General features: G+C 44.6%; 1 protein-coding gene, 11 non-coding genes and 6 pseudogenes across 12 annotated transcripts in view; 17 read left to right on the top strand and 1 right to left on the bottom strand.

The window, feature by feature from the left end:
• LOC125715120 (uncharacterized) overlaps positions 1-20,378 on the bottom strand; it is a 1,180,389-nt gene that overhangs the window by 118,050 nt on the left and 1,041,961 nt on the right. The window lies entirely within an intron of this gene.
• Positions 271-389, top strand: LOC125731480 (5S ribosomal RNA; annotated as a pseudogene).
• Positions 1,463-1,581, top strand: LOC125733518 (5S ribosomal RNA). Its single transcript, XR_007392862.1, has one exon. It is a non-coding gene; the product is annotated as a 5S ribosomal RNA (ribosomal RNA).
• Positions 2,659-2,777, top strand: LOC125728965 (5S ribosomal RNA). Its single transcript, XR_007389528.1, has one exon. It is a non-coding gene; the product is annotated as a 5S ribosomal RNA (ribosomal RNA).
• LOC125731139 (5S ribosomal RNA) lies at positions 3,850-3,968 on the top strand. Its single transcript, XR_007391424.1, has one exon. It is a non-coding gene; the product is annotated as a 5S ribosomal RNA (ribosomal RNA).
• On the top strand, positions 5,041-5,159 carry LOC125731041 (5S ribosomal RNA). The gene has a single exon (XR_007391331.1). It is a non-coding gene; the product is annotated as a 5S ribosomal RNA (ribosomal RNA).
• On the top strand, positions 6,232-6,350 carry LOC125731935 (5S ribosomal RNA; annotated as a pseudogene).
• On the top strand, positions 7,423-7,541 carry LOC125736900 (5S ribosomal RNA). The gene has a single exon (XR_007396167.1). It is a non-coding gene; the product is annotated as a 5S ribosomal RNA (ribosomal RNA).
• On the top strand, positions 8,613-8,731 carry LOC125731380 (5S ribosomal RNA; annotated as a pseudogene).
• On the top strand, positions 9,805-9,923 carry LOC125735735 (5S ribosomal RNA). Its single transcript, XR_007395026.1, has one exon. It is a non-coding gene; the product is annotated as a 5S ribosomal RNA (ribosomal RNA).
• LOC125731435 (5S ribosomal RNA) lies at positions 11,002-11,120 on the top strand (annotated as a pseudogene).
• LOC125730977 (5S ribosomal RNA) lies at positions 12,193-12,311 on the top strand. Its single transcript, XR_007391270.1, has one exon. It is a non-coding gene; the product is annotated as a 5S ribosomal RNA (ribosomal RNA).
• Positions 13,385-13,503, top strand: LOC125735219 (5S ribosomal RNA). Its single transcript, XR_007394517.1, has one exon. It is a non-coding gene; the product is annotated as a 5S ribosomal RNA (ribosomal RNA).
• Positions 14,583-14,691, top strand: LOC125732222 (5S ribosomal RNA; annotated as a pseudogene).
• LOC125736734 (5S ribosomal RNA) lies at positions 15,774-15,892 on the top strand. Its single transcript, XR_007396006.1, has one exon. It is a non-coding gene; the product is annotated as a 5S ribosomal RNA (ribosomal RNA).
• On the top strand, positions 16,974-17,082 carry LOC125732272 (5S ribosomal RNA; annotated as a pseudogene).
• Positions 18,160-18,278, top strand: LOC125735364 (5S ribosomal RNA). The gene has a single exon (XR_007394660.1). It is a non-coding gene; the product is annotated as a 5S ribosomal RNA (ribosomal RNA).
• LOC125735365 (5S ribosomal RNA) lies at positions 19,358-19,476 on the top strand. The gene has a single exon (XR_007394661.1). It is a non-coding gene; the product is annotated as a 5S ribosomal RNA (ribosomal RNA).

The following is a 20,378-nucleotide window of genomic DNA, read 5'->3' on the forward strand; positions in this document are numbered from 1 at the left end:
GGGACGTGCGGCGATTAACCTGTGAGGTAGTGAAAAGGACTTAAAGAGAAGGAAGTGTGCGGATGCGGAAAGAATGGAATAATTGTGGTAGGCTGCCGGCTGAGTAGTTTGGTGAATGTTTGGTGTGGGTCCGGCGCTGCCGATTGGATGGTGGTGCTGCAGTGTGAGTCAGATAAAAAAAAAAAAAAAACCAGGAGTAGGATCCAATGGGAATAACTGGCATGTATAGAGGCGTGTAATGCAAAAGGGCTGTTTTTGGTAGCATCTCTCGCTTGAGGCCATACCACCCTGAACACGCCCGATCTTGTCTGATCTTGGAAGCTAAGCAAGGTAGGGTCTGGTTAGTACTTGGATGGGAGACCACCTGGGAATACCAGGTGCTGTAAGCTTTTCTCACTTTTACTTCATACAGGGGGCGCTCCACTTCACGATTAATTTAAATCTATCACTCCCCTTCCATTTTACTATTTTATATATATTTTTTTTTTCTCTCTTTCATAAAGCCAGCTTTCAGAAACCGTTTTACTCTAAATACTTCCTGGTAATTCTAGGTGCTGTAAGCTGTTCGTGCCTTTATTCCACCAGGGCGCGATCTTCTCACAAACTTGAAGACTGTCACTCCCCATTCACGTTTTACAACTTATTGTTAATGATAAAGAGACAGCTTTTTACACACAGTTTTAAACAAAGTACTGATATTATTCCTCTTCAACTGACCGCTTTGTTTTCTATGCAAAAACCACTTCGCCACAGAAGACTCGATATTATTGGCATAGCAAGTTCTGCTCTTCTCCTTTCAAAACTTGCTAAAAGCTGTATTTAAAAGAACAGATTGGCCGGGGTAATTCACACCCTTCAATGCCAGCTTAATGTTTAGGTTAGTGGGAATCACAGAGGAATTAGGGATGGAAACTTCTTTGCTGGTGGTAGAAGCGGTCTGGTGAATTTTTAGAGAGAAGAGGCCGTCGATGTTTGAATGTAGAAAATTGTTCTGGCTGCAGCCTGCAGTATGGACTTGTTGGTGTGTGTAGCTCCCAGTGTTCTGACAGCGCGACGTTTTGGGGAAGCATGTGATTCAGCAGCTACCAGTGGGCTTCGTGCGGCGGAGATTTTGTGGCTGTTAGCGGAGTTGATAACAGAGGGTCGTTAAGAGAAGCCTGCATGCAGTAGGCAAAGGAGTAATGTTTGCCGGCGGGGGACGTGCGGCGATTAACCTGTGCGGTAGTGAAAAGGAGTTAAAAAGAAGGAAGTGTGCGGATGCGGAAAGAATGGAATAATTGTGGAAGGCTGCCGGCTGAGTAGTTTGGTGAATGTTTGGTGTGGGTCCGGCGCTGCCGATTGGATGGTGGTGCTGCAGTGTGAGTCAGATAAAAAAAAAAAAACCAGGAGTAGGATCCAATGGGACTAACTGGCATGTATAGACGCGTGTAATGCAAAAGGGCTGTTTTTGGTCACGTCTCTCGCTTATGGCCATACCACCCTGAACATGCCCGATCTCATCCGATCTCGGAAACCAAGCAGGGTAGGGTCTGGTTAGTACTTGGATGGGAGACCTCCTGGGAATACCAGGTGCTGTAAGCTTTACTCACTTTTACTTTATACAGGGGGCGCTCCACTTCACGATTAATTTAAATCTATCACTCCCCTTCCATTTTACTATTTTATATATATATATATTTTTCTCTCATTCATAAAGGCAGCTTTTACACACGTTTTACTCTAAATACTGCCTGGTAATTCTAGGTGCTGTAAGCTGTTCGTGCCTTTATTCCACCAGGGCACGATCTTCTCACAAACTTGAAGACTGTCACTCCCCATTCACGTTTTACAACTTATTGTTAATAATAAAGAGACAGCTTTTTACACACAGTTTTAAACAAAGTACTGATATAATTCCTCTTCAACTCACCCCTTTGTTTTCTATGCAAAAACCACTTCGCCACAGACAACTTGATATTGTTGGCATAGCAAGGTCTGCTCTTCTCCTCCTTTCAAAACTTGCTAAAAGCTGTATTTAAAAGAGCAGGTTGGCCGGGGTAATTCACACCCTTCAATGCCAGCTTAATGTTTAGGTTAGTGGGAATCACAGAGGAATTAGGGATGGAAACTTCTTTGCTGGTGGTAGAAGCGGTCTGGTGAATTTTTAGAGAGAAGAGGCCGTCGATGTTTCAATGTAGAAAATTGTTCTGGCTGCAGCCTGCAGTATGGACTTGTTGGCGTGTGTAGCTCCCAGTGTTCTGACAGCGCGACGTTTTGGGGAAGCATGTGATTCAACAGCAACCAGTGGGCTTCGTGCGGCGGAGATTTTGTGGCTGTTAGCGGAGTTGATAACAGAGGGTCTTTAAGAGAAGCCTGCATGCGGTAGGCAAATGAGTAATGTTTGCCGGCGGGGGACGTGCGGCGATTAACCTGTTCGGTAGTGAAAAGGACTTAAAGAGAAGGAAGTGTGCGGATGCGGAAAGAATGGAATAATTGTGGTAGGCTGCCGGCTGAGTAGTTTGGTGAATGTTTGGTGTGGGTGCGGCGCTGCCGATTGGATGGTGGTGCTGCAGTGTGAGTCAGATAAAAAAAAAAAAAAACAGGAGTAGGATCCAATGGGACTAACTGGCATGTATAGAGGCGTGTAATGCAAAAGGGCTGTTTTTGTTCGCCGCTCTCGCTTATGGCCATACCACCCTGAACACGCCCGATCTCGTCTGATCTCGGAAGCTAAGCGGGGTAGGGTCTGGTTAGTACTTCAATGGGAGACTGCCTGGGAATACCAAGTGCTGTAAGCTTTTCTCACTTTTACTTCATACAGGGGGCACTCCACCTCACGATTAATTTAAATCTATCACTCCCCTTCCATTTTACTATTTTATATATTTCTTTTTTCTCTCATTCATGAAGGCAGCTTTTACACACGTTTTACTCTAAATACTGCCTGGTAATTCTAGGTGCTGTAAGCTGTTCGTGCCTTTATACCACCAGGGCACGATCTTCTCACAAACTTGAAGACTGTCACTCCCCATTCACGTTTTACAACTTATTGTTAATGATAAAGAGACAGCTTTTTACACACAGTTTTAAACAAAGTACTGATATTATTCCTCTTCAACTGACCGCTTTGTTTTCTATGCAAAAACCACTTCGCCACAGAAGACTCGATATTATTGGCATAGCAAGTTCTGCTCTTCTCCTTTCAAAACTTGCTAAAAGCTGTATTTAAAAGAACAGATTGGCCGGGGTAATTCACACCCTTCAATGCCAGCTTAATGTTTAGGTTAGTGGGAATCACAGAGGAATTAGGGATGGAAACTTCTTTGCTGGTGGTAGAAGCGGTCTGGTGTATTTTTAGAGAGAAGACGCCGTCGATGTTTGAATGTAGAAAATTGTTCTGGCTGCAGCCTGCAGTATGGACTTGTTGGCGTGTGTAGCTCCCAGTGTTCTGACAGCGTGACATTTTGGGGAAGCATGTGATTCAACAGCAACCAGTGGGCTTCGTGCGGCGGAGATTTTGTGGCTGTTAGCGGAGTTGATAACAGAGGGTCTTTAAGAGAAGCCTGCATGCGGTAGGCAAATGAGTAATGTTTGCCGGCGGGGGACGTGCGGCGATTAACCTGTTCGGTAGTGAAAAGGACTTAAAGAGAAGGAAGTGTGCGGATGCGGAAAGAATGGAATAATTGTGGTAGGCTGCCGGCTGAGTAGTTTGGTGAATGTTTGGTGTGGGTGCGGCGCTGCCGATTGGATGGTGGTGCTGCAGTGTGAGTCAGATAAAAAAAAAAAAAAAACGGGAGTAGGATCCAATGGGACTAACTGGCATGTATAGAGGCGTGTAATGCAAAAGGGCTGTTTTTGTTCGCGGTTCTCGCTTATGGCCATACCACCCTGAACACGCCCGATCTCGTCTGATCTCGGAAGCTAAGAGGGGTAGGGTCTGGTTAGTACTTGGATGGGAGACTGCCTGGGAATACCACGTGCTGTAAGCTTTTCTCACTTTTACTTTATACAGGGGGCACTCCACCTCACGATTAATTTAAATCTATCACTCCCCTTCTATTTTACTATTTTATATATTTCTTTTTTCTCTCATTCATGAAGGCAGCTTTTACACACGTTTTACTCTAAATACTGCCTGGTAATTCTAGGTGCTGTAAGCTGTTCGTGCCTTTATACCACCAGGGCACGATCTTCTCACAAACTTGAAGACTGTCACTCCCCATTCACGTTTTACAACTTATTGTTAATGATAAAGAGACAGCTCTTTACACACAGTTTTAAACAAAGTACTGATATTATTCCTCTTCAACTGACCGCTTTGTTTTCTATGCAAAAACCACTTCGCCACAGAACACTCGATATTATTGGCATAGCAAGTTCTGCTCTTCTCCTTTCAAAACTTGCTAAAAGCTGTATTTAAAAGAACAGATTGGCCGGGGTAATTCACACCCTTCAATGCCAGCTTAATGTTTAGGTTAGTGGGAATCACAGAGGAATTAGGGATGGAAACTTCTTTGCTGGTGGTAGAAGCGGTCTGGTGAATTTTTAGAGAGAAGACGCCGTCGATGTTTGAATGTAGAAAATTGTTCTGGCTGCAGCCTGCGGTATGGACTTGTTGGCGTGTGTAGCTCCCAGTGTTCTGACAGCGTGACATTTTGGGGAAGCATGTGATTCAACAGCAACCAGTGGGCTTCGTGCGGCGGAGATTTTGTGGCTGTTAGCGGAGTTGATAACAGAGGGTCTTTAAGAGAAGCCTGCATGCGGTAGGCAAATGAGTAATGTTTGCCGGCGGGGGACGTGCGGCGATTAACCTGTTCGGTAGTGAAAAGGACTTAAAGAGAAGGAAGTGTGCGGATGCGGAAAGAATGGAATAATTGTGGTAGGCTGCCGGCTGAGTAGTTTGGTGAATGTTTGGTGTGGGTGCGGCGCTGCCGATTGGATGGTGGTGCTGCAGTGTGAGTCAGATAAAAAAAAAAAAAAAACGGGAGTAGGATCCAATGGGACTAACTGGCATGTATAGAGGCGTGTAATGCAAAAGGGCTGTTTTTGTTCGCGGTTCTCGCTCATGGCCATACCACCCTGAACACGCCCGATCTCGTCTGATCTCGGAAGCTAAGCGGGGTAGGGTCTGGTTAGTACTTGGATGGGAGACTGCCTGGGAATACCACGTGCTGTAAGCTTTTCTCACTTTTACTTTATACAGGGGGCACTCCACCTCACGATTAATTTAAATCTATCACTCCCCTTCTATTTTACTATTTTATATATTTCTTTTTTCTCTCATTCATGAAGGCAGCTTTTACACACGTTTTACTCTAAATACTGCCTGGTAATTCTAGGTGCTGTAAGCTGTTCGTGCCTTTATTCCACCAGGGCGCGATCTTCTGACAAACTTGAAGACTGTCACTCAACATTCACGTTTTACAACTTATTGTTAATGATAAAGAGACAGCTTTTTACACACAGTTTTAAACAAAGTACTGATATTATTCCTCTTCAACGGACCGCTTTGTTTTCTATGCAAAAACCACTTCGCCACAGAAGACTCGATATTATTGGCATAGCAAGTTCTGCTCTTCTCCTTTCAAAACTTGCTAAAAGCTGTATTTAAAAGAACAGATTGGCCGGGGTAATTCACACCCTTCAATGCCAGCTTAATGTTTAGGTTAGTGGGAATCACAGAGGAATTAGGGATGGAAACTTCTTTGCTGGTGGTAGAAGCGGTCTGGTGAATTTTTAGAGAGAAGACGCCGTCGATGTTTGAATGTAGAAAATTGTTCTGGCTGCAGCCTGCGGTATGGACTTGTTGGCGTGTGTAGCTCCCAGTGTTCTGACAGCGTGACATTTTGGGGAAGCATGTGATTCAACAGCAACCAGTGGGCTTCGTGCGGCGGAGATTTTGTGGCTGTTAGCGGAGTTGATAACAGAGGGTCTTTAAGAGAAGCCTGCTTGCGGTAGGCAAATGAGTAATGTTTGCCGGCGGGGGACGTGCGGCGATTAACCTGTTCGGTAGTGTAAAGGACTTAAAGAGAAGGAAGTGTGCGGATGCGGAAAGAATGGAATAATTGTGGTAGGCTGCCGGCTGAGTAGTTTGGTGAATGTTTGGTGTGGGTGCGGCGCTGCCGATTGGATGGTGGTGCTGCAGTGTGAGTCAGATAAAAAAAAAAAAAAAACGGGAGTAGGATCCAATGGGACTAACTGGCATGTATAGAGGCGTGTAATGCAAAAGGGCTGTTTTTGTTCGCGGTTCTCGCTTATGGCCATACCACCCTGAACACGCCCGATCTCGTCTGATCTCGGAATCTAAGGGGGGTAGGGTCTGGTTAGTACTTGAATGGGAGACTGCCTGGGAATACCACGTGCTGTAAGCTTTTCTCACTTTTACTTTATACAGGGGGCACTCCACCTCACGATTAATTTAAATCTATCACTCCCCTTCCATTTTACTATTTTATATATTTCTTTTTTCTCTCATTCATAAAGGCAGCTTTTACACACGTTTTACTCTAAATACTGCCTGGTATTTCTAGGTGCTGTAAGCTGTTCGTGCCTTTATTCCACCAGGGCGCGATCTTCTGACAAACTTGAAGACTGTCACTCCACATTCACGTTTTACAACTTATTGTTAATGATAAAGAGACAGCTTTTTACACACAGTTTTAAACAAAGTACTGATATTATTCCTCTTCAACTGACCGCTTTGTTTTCTATGCAAAAACCACTTCGCCACAGAAGACTCGATATTATTGGCATAGCAAGTTCTGCTCTTCTCCTTTCAAAACTTGCTAAAAGCTGTATTTAAAAGAACAGATTGGCCGGGGTAATTCACACCCTTCAATGCCAGCTTAATGTTTAGGTTAGTGGGAATCACAGAGGAATTAGGGATGGAAACTTCTTTGCTGGTGGTAGAAGCGGTCTGGTGAATTTTTAGAGAGAAGACGCCGTCGATGTTTGAATGTAGAAAATTGTTCTGGCTGCAGCCTGCGGTATGGACTTGTTGGCGTGTGTAGCTCCCAGTGTTCTGACAGCGTGACATTTTGGGGAAGCATGTGATTCAACAGCAACCAGTGGGCTTCGTGCGGCGGAGATTTTGTGGCTGTTAGCGGAGTTGATAACAGAGGGTCTTTAAGAGAAGCCTGCATGCGGTAGGCAAATGAGTAATGTTTGCCGGCGGGGGACGTGCGGCGATTAACCTGTTCGGTAGTGAAAAGGACTTAAAGAGAAGGAAGTGTGCGGATGCGGAAAGAATGGAATAATTGTGGTAGGCTGCCGGCTGAGTAGTTTGGTGAATGTTTGGTGTGGGTGCGGCGCTGCCGATTGGATGGTGGTGCTGCAGTGTGAGTCAGATAAAAAAAAAAAAAAAACGGGAGTAGGATCCAATGGGACTAACTGGCATGTATAGAGGCGTGTAATGCAAAAGGGCTGTTTTTGTTCGCGGTTCTCGCTTATGGCCATACCACCCTGAACACGCCCGATCTCGTCTGATCTCGGAAGCTAAGCGGGGTAGGGTCTGGTTAGTACTTGGATGGGAGACTGCCTGGGAATACCACGTGCTGTAAGCTTTTCTCACTTTTACTTTATACAGGGGGCACTCCACCTCACGATTAATTTAAATCTATCACTCCCCTTCCATTTTACTATTTTATATATTTCTTTTTTCTCTCATTCATAAAGGCAGCTTTTACACACGTTTTACTCTAAATACTGCCTGGTAATTCTAGGTGCTGTAAGCTGTTCGTGCCTTTATTCCACCAGGGCACGATCTTCTCACAAACTTGAAGACTGTCACTCCCCATTCACGTTTTACAACTTATTGTTAATGATAAAGAAACAGCTTTTTACACACAGTTTTAAACAAAGTACTGATATTATTCCTCTTCAACGGACCGCTTTGTTTTCTATGCAAAAACCACTTCGCCACAGAAGACTCGATATTATTGGCATAGCAAGTTCTGCTCTTCTCCTTTCAAAACTTGCTAAAAGCTGTATTTAAAAGAACAGATTGGCCGGGGTAATTCACACCCTTCAATGCCAGCTTAATGTTTAGGTTAGTGGGAATCACAGAGGAATTAGGGATGGAAACTTCTTTGCTGGTGGTAGAAGCGGTCTGGTGAATTTTTAGAGAGAAGACGCCGTCGATGTTTGAATGTAGAAAATTGTTCTGGCTGCAGCCTGCGGTATGGACTTGTTGGCGTGTGTAGCTCCCAGTGTTCTGACAGCGTGACATTTTGGGGAAGCATGTGATTCAACAGCAACCAGTGGGCTTCGTGCGGCGGAGATTTTGTGGCTGTTAGCGGAGTTGATAACAGAGGGTCTTTAAGAGAAGCCTGCATGCGGTAGGCAAATGAGTAATGTTTGCCGGGGGGGACGTGCGGCGATTAACCTGTTCGGTAGTGAAAAGGACTTAAAGAGAAGGAAGTGTGCGGATGCGGAAAGAATGGAATAATTGTGGTAGGCTGCCGGCTGAGTAGTTTGGTGAATGTTTGGTGTGGGTGCGGCGCTGCCGATTGGATGGTGGTGCTGCAGTGTGAGTCAGATAAAAAAAAAAAAAAAACGGGAGTAGGATCCAATGGGACTAACTGGCATGTATAGAGGCGTGTAATGCAAAAGGGCTGTTTTTGTTCGCGGTTCTCGCTTATGGCCATACCACCCTGAACACGCCCGATCTCGTCTGATCTTGGAAGCTAAGCGGGGTAGGGTCTGGTTAGTACTTGGATGGGAGACTGCCTGGGAATACCACGTACTGTAAGCTTTTCTCACTTTTACTTTATACAGGGGGCACTCCACCTCACGATTAATTTAAATCTATCACTCCCCTTCCATTTTACTATTTTATATATTTCTTTTTTCTCTCATTCATAAAGGCAGCTTTTACACACGTTTTACTCTAAATACTGCCTGGTAATTCTAGGTGCTGTAAGCTGTTCGTGCCTTTATTCCACCAGGGCGCGATCTTCTGACAAACTTGAAGACTGTCACTCCACATTCACGTTTTACAACTTATTGTTAATGATAAAGAGACAGCTTTTTACACACAGTTTTAAACAAAGTACTGATATTATTCCTCTTCAACTGACCGCTTTGTTTTCTATGCAAAAACCACTTCGCCACAGAAGACTCGATATTATTGGCATAGCAAGTTCTGCTCTTCTCCTTTCAAAACTTGCTAAAAGCTGTATTTAAAAGAACAGATTGGCCGGGGTAATTCACAACCTTCAATGCCAGCTTAATGTTTAGGTTAGTGGGAATCACAGAGGAATTAGGGATGGAAACTTCTTTGCTGGTGGTAGAAGCGGTCTGGTGAATTTTTAGAGAGAAGAGGCCGTCGATGTTTGAATGTAGAAAATTGTTCTGGCTGCAGCCTGCAGTATGGACTTGTTGGTGTGTGTAGCTCCCAGTGTTCTGACAGCGTGACGTTTTGGGGAAGCATGTGATTCAGCAGATACCAGTGGGCTTCGTGCGGCGGAGATTTTGTGGCTGTTAGCGGAGTTGATAACAGAGGGTCGTTAAGAGAAGCCTGCATGCAGTAGGCAAAGGAGTAATGTTTGCCGGCGGGGGATGTGCGGCGATTAACCTGTGCGGTAGTGAAAAGGAGTTAAAAAGAAGGAAGTGTGCGGATGCGGAAAGAATGGAATAATTGTGGTAGGCTGCCGGCTGAGTAGTTTGGTGAATGTTTGGTGTGGGTCCGGCGCTGCCGATTGGATGGTGGGACTGCAGTGTGAGTCAGATAAAAAAAAAAAAAAAAACATTAGTAGGATCCAATGGGACCAACTGGCATGTATAGAGGCGTGTAATGCAAAAGGGCTGTTTTTGGTAGCGTCTCTCGCTTATGGCCATACCACCCTGAACACGCCCGATCTCATCTGATCTCGGAAGCTAAGCAGGCTAGGGTCTGGTTAGTACTTGGATGGGAGACCTTCGGGGAATACCAGGTGCTGTAAGCTTTTCTCACTTTTACTTTATACAGGGGGCGCTCCACTTCACGATTAATTTAAATCTATCACTCCCCTTCCATTTTACTATTTTATATATATATTTTTTTTTCTCTCATTCATAAAGGCAGCTTTTAGAAACCGTTTTACTCTAAATACTTCCTGGTAATTCTAGGTGCTGTAAGCTGTTCGTGCCTTTATTCCACCAGGGCGCGATCTTCTCACAAACTTGAAGACTGTCACTCCCCATTCACGTTTTACAACTTATTGTTAATGATAAAGAGACAGCTTTTTACACACAGTTTTAAACAAAGTACTGATATTATTCCTCTTCAACTGACCGCTTTGTTTTCTATGCAAAAACCACTTCGCCACAGAAGACTCGATATTATTGGCATAGCAAGTTCTGCTCTTCTCCTTTCAAAACTTGCTAAAAGCTGTATTTAAAAGAGCAGGTTGGGCGGGGTAATTCACACCCTTCAATGCCAGATTAATGTTTAGGTTAGTGGGAATCACAGAGGAATTAGGGATGGAAACTTCTTTGCTGATGGTAGAAGCGGTCTGGTGAATTTTTAGAGAGAACACGCCGTCGATGTTTGAATGTAGAAAATTGTTGTTCTGGCTGCAGCCTGCGGTATGGACTTGTTGGCGTGTGTAGCTCCCAGTGTTCTGACAGCGTGACATTTTGGGGAAGCATGTGATTCAACAGCAACCAGTGGGCTTCGTGCTGCGGAGATTTTGTGGCTGTTAGCGGAGTTGATAACAGAGGGTCGTTAAGAGAAGCCTGCATGCGGTAGGCAAATGAGTAATGTTTGCCGGCGGGGGACGTGCGGCGATTAACCTGTTCGGTAGTGAAAAGGACATAAAGAGAAGTAAGTGTGCGGATGCGGAGAGAATGGAATAATTGTGGTAGGCTGCCGGCTGAGTAGTTTGGTGAATGTTTGGTGTGGGTGCGGCGCTGCCGATTGGATGGTGGTGCTGCAGTGTGAGTCAGATAAAAAAAAAAAAAAACGGGAGTAGGATCCAATGGGACTAACTGGCATGTATAGAGGCGTGTAATGCAAAAGGGCTGTTTTTGTTCGCGGTTCTCGCTTATGGCCATACCACCCTGAACACGCCTGATCTCGCCTGATCTCGGAAGCTAAGCGGGGTAGGGTCTGGTTAGTACTTGGATGGGAGACTGCCTGGGAATACCACGTGCTGTAAGCTTTTCTCACTTTTACTTTATACAGGGGGCACTCCACCTCACGATTAATTTAAATCTATCACTCCCCTTCCATTTTACTATTTTATATATTTCTTTTTTCTCTCATTCATAAAGGCAGCTTTTACACACGTTTTACTCTAAATACTGCCTGGTAATTCTAGGTGCTGTAAGCTGTTCGTGCCTTTATTCCACCAGGGCACGATCTTCTCACAAACTTGAAGACTGTCACTCCCCATTCACGTTTTACAACTTATTGTTAATGATAAAGAAACAGCTTTTTACACACAGTTTTAAACAAAGTACTGATATTATTCCTCTTCAACGGACCGCTTTGTTTTCTATGCAAAAACCACTTCGCCACAGAAGACTCGATATTATTGGCATAGCAAGTTCTGCTCTTCTCCTTTCAAAACTTGCTAAAAGCTGTATTTAAAAGAACAGATTGGCCGGGGTAATTCACACCCTTCAATGCCAGCTTAATGTTTAGGTTAGTGGGAATCACAGAGGAATTAGGGATGGAAACTTCTTTGCTGGTGGTAGAAGCGGTCTGGTGAATTTTTAGAGAGAAGACGCCGTCGATGTTTGAATGTAGAAAATTGTTCTGGCTGCAGCCTGCGGTATGGACTTGTTGGCGTGTGTAGCTCCCAGTGTTCTGACAGCGTGACATTTTGGGGAAGCATGTGATTCAACAGCAACCAGTGGGCTTCGTGCGGCGGAGATTTTGTGGCTGTTAGCGGAGTTGATAACAGAGGGTCTTTAAGAGAAGCCTGCATGCGGTAGGCAAATGAGTAATGTTTGCCGGGGGGGGACGTGCGGCGATTAACCTGTTCGGTAGTGAAAAGGACTTAAAGAGAAGGAAGTGTGCGGATGCGGAAAGAATGGAATAATTGTGGTAGGCTGCCGGCTGAGTAGTTTGGTGAATGTTTGGTGTGGGTGCGGCGCTGCCGATTGGATGGTGGTGCTGCAGTGTGAGTCAGATAAAAAAAAAAAAAAAACGGGAGTAGGATCCAATGGGACTAACTGGCATGTATAGAGGCGTGTAATGCAAAAGGGCTGTTTTTGTTCGCGGTTCTCGCTTATGGCCATACCACCCTGAACACGCCCGATCTCGTCTGATCTTGGAAGCTAAGCGGGGTAGGGTCTGGTTAGTACTTGGATGGGAGACTGCCTGGGAATACCACGTGCTGTAAGCTTTTCTCACTTTTACTTTATACAGGGGGCACTCCACCTCACGATTAATTTAAATCTATCACTCCCCTTCCATTTTACTATTTTATATATTTCTTTTTTCTCTCATTCATAAAGGCAGCTTTTACACACGTTTTACTCTAAATACTGCCTGGTAATTCTAGGTGCTGTAAGCTGTTCGTGCCTTTATTCCACCAGGGCGCGATCTTCTGACAAACTTGAAGACTGTCACTCCACATTCACGTTTTACAACTTATTGTTAATGATAAAGAGACAGCTTTTTACACACAGTTTTAAACAAAGTACTGATATTATTCCTCTTCAACTGACCGCTTTGTTTTCTATGCAAAAACCACTTCGCCACAGAAGACTCGATATTATTGGCATAGCAAGTTCTGCTCTTCTCCTTTCAAAACTTGCTAAAAGCTGTATTTAAAAGAACAGATTGGCCGGGGTAATTCACACCCTTCAATGCCAGCTTAATGTTTAGGTTAGTGGGAATCACAGAGGAATTAGGGATGGAAACTTCTTTGCTGGTGGTAGAAGCGGTCTGGTGAATTTTTAGAGAGAAGAGGCCGTCGATGTTTGAATGTAGAAAATTGTTCTGGCTGCAGCCTGCAGTATGGACTTGTTGGTGTGTGTAGCTCCCAGTGTTCTGACAGCGTGACGTTTTGGGGAAGCATGTGATTCAGCAGCTACCAGTGGGCTTCGTGCGGCGGAGATTTTGTGGCTGTTAGCGGAGTTGATAACAGAGGGTCGTTAAGAGAAGCCTGCATGCAGTAGGCAAAGGAGTAATGTTTGCCGGCGGGGGATGTGCGGCGATTAACCTGTGCGGTAGTGAAAAGGAGTTAAAAAGAAGGAAGTGTGCGGATGCGGAAAGAATGGAATAATTGTGGTAGGCTGCCGGCTGAGTAGTTTGGTGAATGTTTGGTGTGGGTCCGGCGCTGCCGATTGGATGGTGGGACTGCAGTGTGAGTCAGATAAAAAAAAAAAAAAAAACATTAGTAGGATCCAATGGGACCAACTGGCATGTATAGAGGCGTGTAATGCAAAAGGGCTGTTTTTGGTAGCGTCTCTCGCTTATGGCCATACCACCCTGAACACGCCCGATCTCATCTGATCTCGGAAGCTAAGCAGGCTAGGGTCTGGTTAGTACTTGGATGGGAGACCTCCGGGGAATACCAGGTGCTGTAAGCTTTTCTCACTTTTACTTTATACAGGGGGCGCTCCACTTCACGATTAATTTAAATCTATCACTCCCCTTCCATTTTACTATTTTATATATATTTTTTTTTTTTCTCTCATTCATAAAGGCAGCTTTTAGAAACCGTTTTACTCTAAATACTTCCTGGTAATTCTAGGTGCTGTAAGCTGTTCGTGCCTTTATTCCACCAGGGCGCGATCTTCTCACAAACTTGAAGACTGTCACTCCCCATTCACGTTTTACAACTTATTGTTAATGATAAAGAGACAGCTTTTTACACACAGTTTTAAACAAAGTACTGATATTATTCCTCTTCAACTGACCGCTTTGTTTTCTATGCAAAAACCACTTCGCCACAGAAGACTCGATATTATTGGCATAGCAAGTTCTGCTCTTCTCCTTTCAAAACTTGCTAAAAGCTGTATTTAAAAGAGCAGGTTGGGCGGGGTAATTCACACCCTTCAATGCCAGATTAATGTTTAGGTTAGTGGGAATCACAGAGGAATTAGGGATGGAAACTTCTTTGCTGATGGTAGAAGCGGTCTGGTGAATTTTTAGAGAGAACACGCCGTCGATGTTTGAATGTAGAAAATTGTTGTTCTGGCTGCAGCCTGCGGTATGGACTTGTTGGCGTGTGTAGCTCCCAGTGTTCTGACAGCGTGACATTTTGGGGAAGCATGTGATTCAACAGCAACCAGTGGGCTTCGTGCGGCGGAGATTTTGTGGCTGTTAGCGGAGTTGATAACAGAGGGTCGTTAAGAGAAGCCTGCATGCGGTAGGCAAATGAGTAATGTTTGCCGGCGGGGGACGTGCGGCGATTAACCTGTTCGGTAGTGAAAAGGACTTAAAGAGAAGGAAGTGTGCGGATGCGGAGAGAATGGAATAATTGTGGTAGGCTGCCGGCTGAGTAGTTTGGTGAATGTTTGGTGTGGGTGCGGCGCTGCCGATTGGATGGTGGTGCTGCAGTGTGAGTCAGATAAAAAAAAAAAAAAACGGGAGTAGGATCCAATGGGACTAACTGGCATGTATAGAGGCGTGTAATGCAAAAGGGCTGTTTTTGTTACCATCTCTCGCTAACGGCCATACCACCCTGAACACGCCTTATCTCGGAAGCTAAGTGGGGTAGGGTCTGGTTAGTACTTGGATGGGAGACTGCCTGGGAATACCAGGTGCTGTAAGCTTTTCTCACTTTTACTTTATACAGGGGGCACTCCACTTCACGATTAATTTAAATCTATCACTCCCCTTCCATTTTACTATTTTATATATATATTTTTTTTCTCTCATTCATAAAGGCAGCCTTTACACACCGTTTTACTCTAAATACTGCCTGGTAATTCTAGGTGCTGTAAGCTGTTCGTGCCTTTATTCCACCAGGGCGCGATCTTCTCACAAACTTGAAGACTGTCACTCCCCATTCACATTTTACAACTTATTGTTAATGATAAAGAGACAGCTTTTTTCACACAGTTTTAAACAAAGTACTGATATAATTCCTCTTCAACTCACCGCTTTGTTTTCTATGCAAAAACCACTTCGCCACAGAAGACTCGATATTGTTGGCATAGCAAGGTCTGCTCTTCTCCTCCTTTCAAAACTTGCTAAAAGCTGTATTTAAAAGAGCATGTTGGGCGGGGTAATTCACACCCTTCAATGCCAGATTAATGTTTAGGTTAGTGGGAATCACAGAGGAATTAGGGATGGAAACTTCTTTGCTGATGGTAGAAGCGGTCTGGTGAATTTTTAGAGAGAAGAGGCCGTCGATGTTTCAATGTAGAAAATTGTTGATCTGGCTGCAGCCTGCAGTATGGACTTGTTGGCGTGTGTAGCTCCCAGTGTTCTGACAGCGTGACGTTTTGGGGAAGCATGTGATTCAACAGCTACCAGTGGGCTTCGTGCGGCGGAGATTTTGTGGCTGTTAGTGGAGTTGATAACAGAAGGTCATTAAGAGAAGCCTGCATGCGGTAGGCAAAGGAGTAATGTTTGCCGGCGGGGGACGTGCGGCGATTAACCTGTGCGGTAGTGAAGAGGAGTTAAAGAGAAGGAAGTGTGCGGATGCGGAAAGAATGGAATAATTGTGGTAGGCTGCCGGCTGAGTAGTTTGGTGAATGTTTGGTGTGGTTCCGGCACTGCCGATTGGATGGTTGGGCTGCAGTGTGAGTCAGATAAAAAAAAAAAAAAAAACAGGAGTAGGATCCAATGGGACAAACTGGCATGTATAGAGGCGTGTAATGCAAAAGGGCTGTTTTTGGTAGTTTTTCTCGCTCACGGCCATACCACCCTGAACACGCCCGATCTCGTCTGATCTCGGAAGCCAAGCAGGGTAGGGTCTGGTTAGTACTTGGATGGGAGACCTCCTGGGGATACCCGGTGCTGTAAGCTTTTCTCACTTTTACTTTATACAGGGGGCGCTCCACTTCACGATTAATTTAAATCTATTACTCCCCTTCCATTTTACTATTTTATATATATATTTCTTTTTTCTCTCATTCATAAAGGCAGCTTTTACACACGTTTTACTCTAAATACTGCCTGGTAATTATAGCTGCTGTAAGCTGTTCGTGCCTTTATTCCACCAGGGCGCGATCTTCTCACAAACTTGAAGACTGTCACTCCCCATTCACATTTTACAACTTATTGTTAATAATAAAGAGACAGCTTTTTACACACAGTTTTAAACAAAGTACTGATATAATTCCTCTTCAACTCACCGCTTTGTTTTCTATGCAAAAACCACTTCGCCACAGAAGACTTGATATTATTGGCATAGCAAGGTCTGCTCTTCTCCTCCTTTCAAAACTTGCTAAAAGCTGTATTTAAAAGAGCAGGTTGGGCGGGGTAATTCACACCCTTCAATGCCAGATTAATGTTTAGGTTAGTGGGAATCACAGAGGAATTAGGGATGGAAACTTCTTTGCTGATGGTAGAAGCGGTCTGGTGAATTTTTAGAGAGAAGAGGCCGTCGATGTTTCAATGTAGAAAATTGTTGTTCTGGCTGCAGCCTGCAGTATGGAGTTGTTGGCGTGTGTAGCTCCCAGTGTTCTGACAGCGTGACGTTTTGGGGAAGCATGTGATTCAACAGCTACCAGTGGGCTTCGTGCGGCAGAGATTTTGTGGCTGTTAGCGGAGTTGATAACAGAGGGTCGTTAAGAGAAGCCTGCATGAGGTAGGCAAAGGAGTAATGTTTGCCGTCGGGGGACGTGCGGCGATTAACCTGTGTGGTAGTGAAAAGGACTTAAAGAGAAGGAAGTGTGCGGATGCGGAAAGAATGGAATAATTGTGGTAGGCTGCCGGCTGAGTAGTTTGGTGAATGTTTGGTGTGGGTGCGGCGCTGCCGATTGGATGGTGGTGCTGCAGTGTGAGTCAGATAAAAAAAAAAAAAAACAGTAGTAGGATCCAATGGGACTAACTGGCATGTATAGAGGCGTGTAATGCAAAAGGGCTGTTTTTGTTACCATCTCTCGCTAACGGCCATACCACCCTGAACACGCCTGATCTTGGAAGCTAAGTGGGGTAGGGTCTGGTTAGTACTTGGATGGGAGACTGCCTGGGAATACCACGTGCTGTAAGCTTTTCTCACTTTTACTTTATACAGGGGGCACTCCACTTCACGATTAATTTAAATCTATCACTCCCCTTCCATTTTACTATTTTATATATATATATTTTTTCTCTCATTCATAAAGGCAGCCTTTACACACCGTTTTACTCTAAATACTGCCTGGTAATTCTAGGTGCTGTAAGCTGTTCGTGCCTTTATTCCACCAGGGCGCGATCTTCTCACAAACTTGAAGACTGTCACTCCCCATTCACATTTTACAACTTATTGTTAATGATAAAGAGACAGCTTTTTACACACAGTTTTAAACAAAGTACTGATATTATTCCTCTTCAACTGACCGCTTTGTTTTCTATGCAAAAACCACTTCGCCACAGAAGACTCGATATTATTGGCATAGCAAGTTCTGCTCTTCTCCTTTTAAAACTTGCTAAAAGCTGTATTTAAAAGAACAGATTGGCCGGGGTAATTCACACCCTTCAATGCCAGCTTAATGTTTAGGTTAGTGGGAATCACAGAGGAATTAGGGATGGAAACTTCTTTGCTGGTGGTAGAAGCGGTCTGGTGAATTTTTAGAGAGAAGAGGCCGTCGATGTTTGAATGTAGAAAATTGTTCTGGCTGCAGCCTGCAGTATGGACTTGTTGGTGTGTGTAGCTCCCAGTGTTCTGACAGCGCGACGTTTTGGGGAAGCATGTGATTCAGCAGCTACCAGTGGGCTTCGTGCGGCGGAGATTTTGTGGCTGTTAGCGGAGTTGATAACAGAGGGTCGTTAAGAGAAGCCTGCATGCAGTAGGCAAAGGAGTAATGTTTGCCGGCGGGGGACGTGCGGCGATTAACCTGTGCGGTAGTGAAAAGGAGTTAAAAAGAAGGAAGTGTGCGGATGCGGAAAGAATGGAATAATTGTGGTAGGCTGCCGGCTGAGTAGTTTGGTGAATGTTTGGTGTGGGTGCGGCGCTTCCGATTGGATGGTGGTGCTGCAGTGTGAGTCAGATTAAAAATAAAAAAAAAACCAGGAGTAGGATCCAATGGGACTAACTGGCATGTATAGACGCGTGTAATGCAAAAGGGCTGTTTTTGGTCGCGTCTCTCGCTTATGGCCATACCACCCTGAACACGCCCGATCTCATCCGATCTCGGAAGCCAAGCAGGGTAGGGTCTGGTTAGCACTTGGATGGGAGACCTCCTGGGAATACCAGGTGCTGTAAGCTTTTCTCACTTTTACTTTATACAGGGGGCGCTCCACTTCACGATTAATTTAAATCTATCACTCCCCTTCCATTTTACTATTTTATATATATATATTTTTTTCACTCATTCATAAAGGCAGCTTTTACACACCGTTTTACTCTAAATACTTCCTGGTAATTCTAGGTGCTGTAAGCTGTTCGTGCCTTTATTCCACCAGGGCGCGATCTTCTCACAAACTTGAAGACTGTCACTCCCCATTCACGTTTTACAACTTATTGTTGATGATAAAGAGACAGCTTTTTACACACAGTTTTAAACAAAGTACTGATATTATTCCTCTTCAACTGACCGCTTTGTTTTCTATGCAAAAACCACTTCGCCACAGAAGACTCGATATTATTGGCATAGCAAGTTCTGCTCTTCTCCTTTTAAAACTTGCTAAAAGCTGTATTTAAAAGAACAGATTGGCCGGGGTAATTCACACCCTTCAATGCCAGCTTAATGTTTAGGTTAGTGGGAATCACAGAGGAATTAGGGATGGAAACTTCTTTGCTGGTGGTAGAAGCGGTCTGGTGAATTTTTAGAGAGAAGAGGCCGTCGATGTTTGAATGTAGAAAATTGTTCTGGCTGCAGCCTGCAGTATGGACTTGTTGGTGTGTGTAGCTCCCAGTGTTCTGACAGCGCGACGTTTTGGGGAAGCATGTGATTCAGCAGCTACCAGTGGGCTTCGTGCGGCGGAGATTTTGTGGCTGTTAGCGGAGTTGATAACAGAGGGTCGTTAAGAGAAGCCTGCATGCAGTAGGCAAAGGAGTAATGTTTGCCGGCGGGGGACGTGCGGCGATTAACCTGTGCGGTAGTGAAAAGGAGTTAAAAAGAAGGAAGTGTGCGGATGCGGAAAGAATGGAATAATTGTGGTAGGCTGCCGGCTGAGTAGTTTGGTGAATGTTTGGTGTGGGTGCGGCGCTTCCGATTGGATGGTGGTGCTGCAGTGTGAGTCAGATTAAAAATAAAAAAAAAAACCAGGAGTAGGATCCAATGGGACTAACTGGCATGTATAGACGCGTGTAATGCAAAAGGGCTGTTTTTGGTCGCGTCTCTCGCTTATGGCCATACCACCCTGAACACGCCCGATCTCATCCGATCTCGGAAGCCAAGCAGGGTAGGGTCTGGTTAGCACTTGGATGGGAGACCTCCTGGGAATACCAGGTGCTGTAAGCTTTTCTCACTTTTACTTTATACAGGGGGCGCTCCACTTCACGATTAATTTAAATCTATCACTCCCCTTCCATTTTACTATTTTATATATATATATTTTTTTCACTCATTCATAAAGGCAGCTTTTACACACCGTTTTACTCTAAATACTTCCTGGTAATTCTAGGTGCTGTAAGCTGTTCGTGCCTTTATTCCACCAGGGCGCGATCTTCTCACAAACTTGAAGACTGTCACTCCCCATTCACGTTTTACAACTTATTGTTAATGATAAAGAGACAGCTTTTTACACACAGTTTTAAACAAAGTACTGATATTATTCCTCTTCAACTGACCGCTTTGTTTTCTATGCAAAAACCACTTCGCCACAAAAGACTCGATATTATTGGCATAGCAAGTTCTGCTCTTCTCCTTTCAAAACTTGCTAAAAGCTGTATTTAAAAGAACAGATTGGCCGGGGTAATTCACACCCTTCTATGCCAGCTTAATGTTTAGGTTAGTGGGAATCACAGAGGAATTAGGGATGGAAACTTCTTTGCTGGTGGTAGAAGCGGTCTGGTGAATTTTTAGAGAGAAGAGGCTGTCGGTGTTTGAATGTAGAAAATTGTTCTGGCTGCAGCCTGCAGTATGGACTTGTTGGTGTGTGTAGCTCCCAGTGTTCTGACAGCGCGACGTTTTGGGGAAGCATGTGATTCAGCAGCTACCAGTGGGCTTCGTGCGGCGGAGATTTTGTGGCTGTTAGCGGAGTTGATAACAGAGGGTCGTTAAGAGAAGCCTGCATGCAGTAGGCAAAGGAGTAATGTTTGCCGACGGAGGACGTGCGGCGATTAACCTGTGCGGTAGTGAAAAGGAGTTAAAAAGAAGGAAGTGTGCGGATGCGGAAAGAATGGAATAATTGTGGTAGGCTG

The sequence above is a fragment of the Brienomyrus brachyistius genome, chromosome 2, assembly GCF_023856365.1.
Source record: "Brienomyrus brachyistius isolate T26 chromosome 2, BBRACH_0.4, whole genome shotgun sequence".
Lineage (NCBI taxonomy): Eukaryota > Metazoa > Chordata > Actinopteri > Osteoglossiformes > Mormyridae > Brienomyrus > Brienomyrus brachyistius.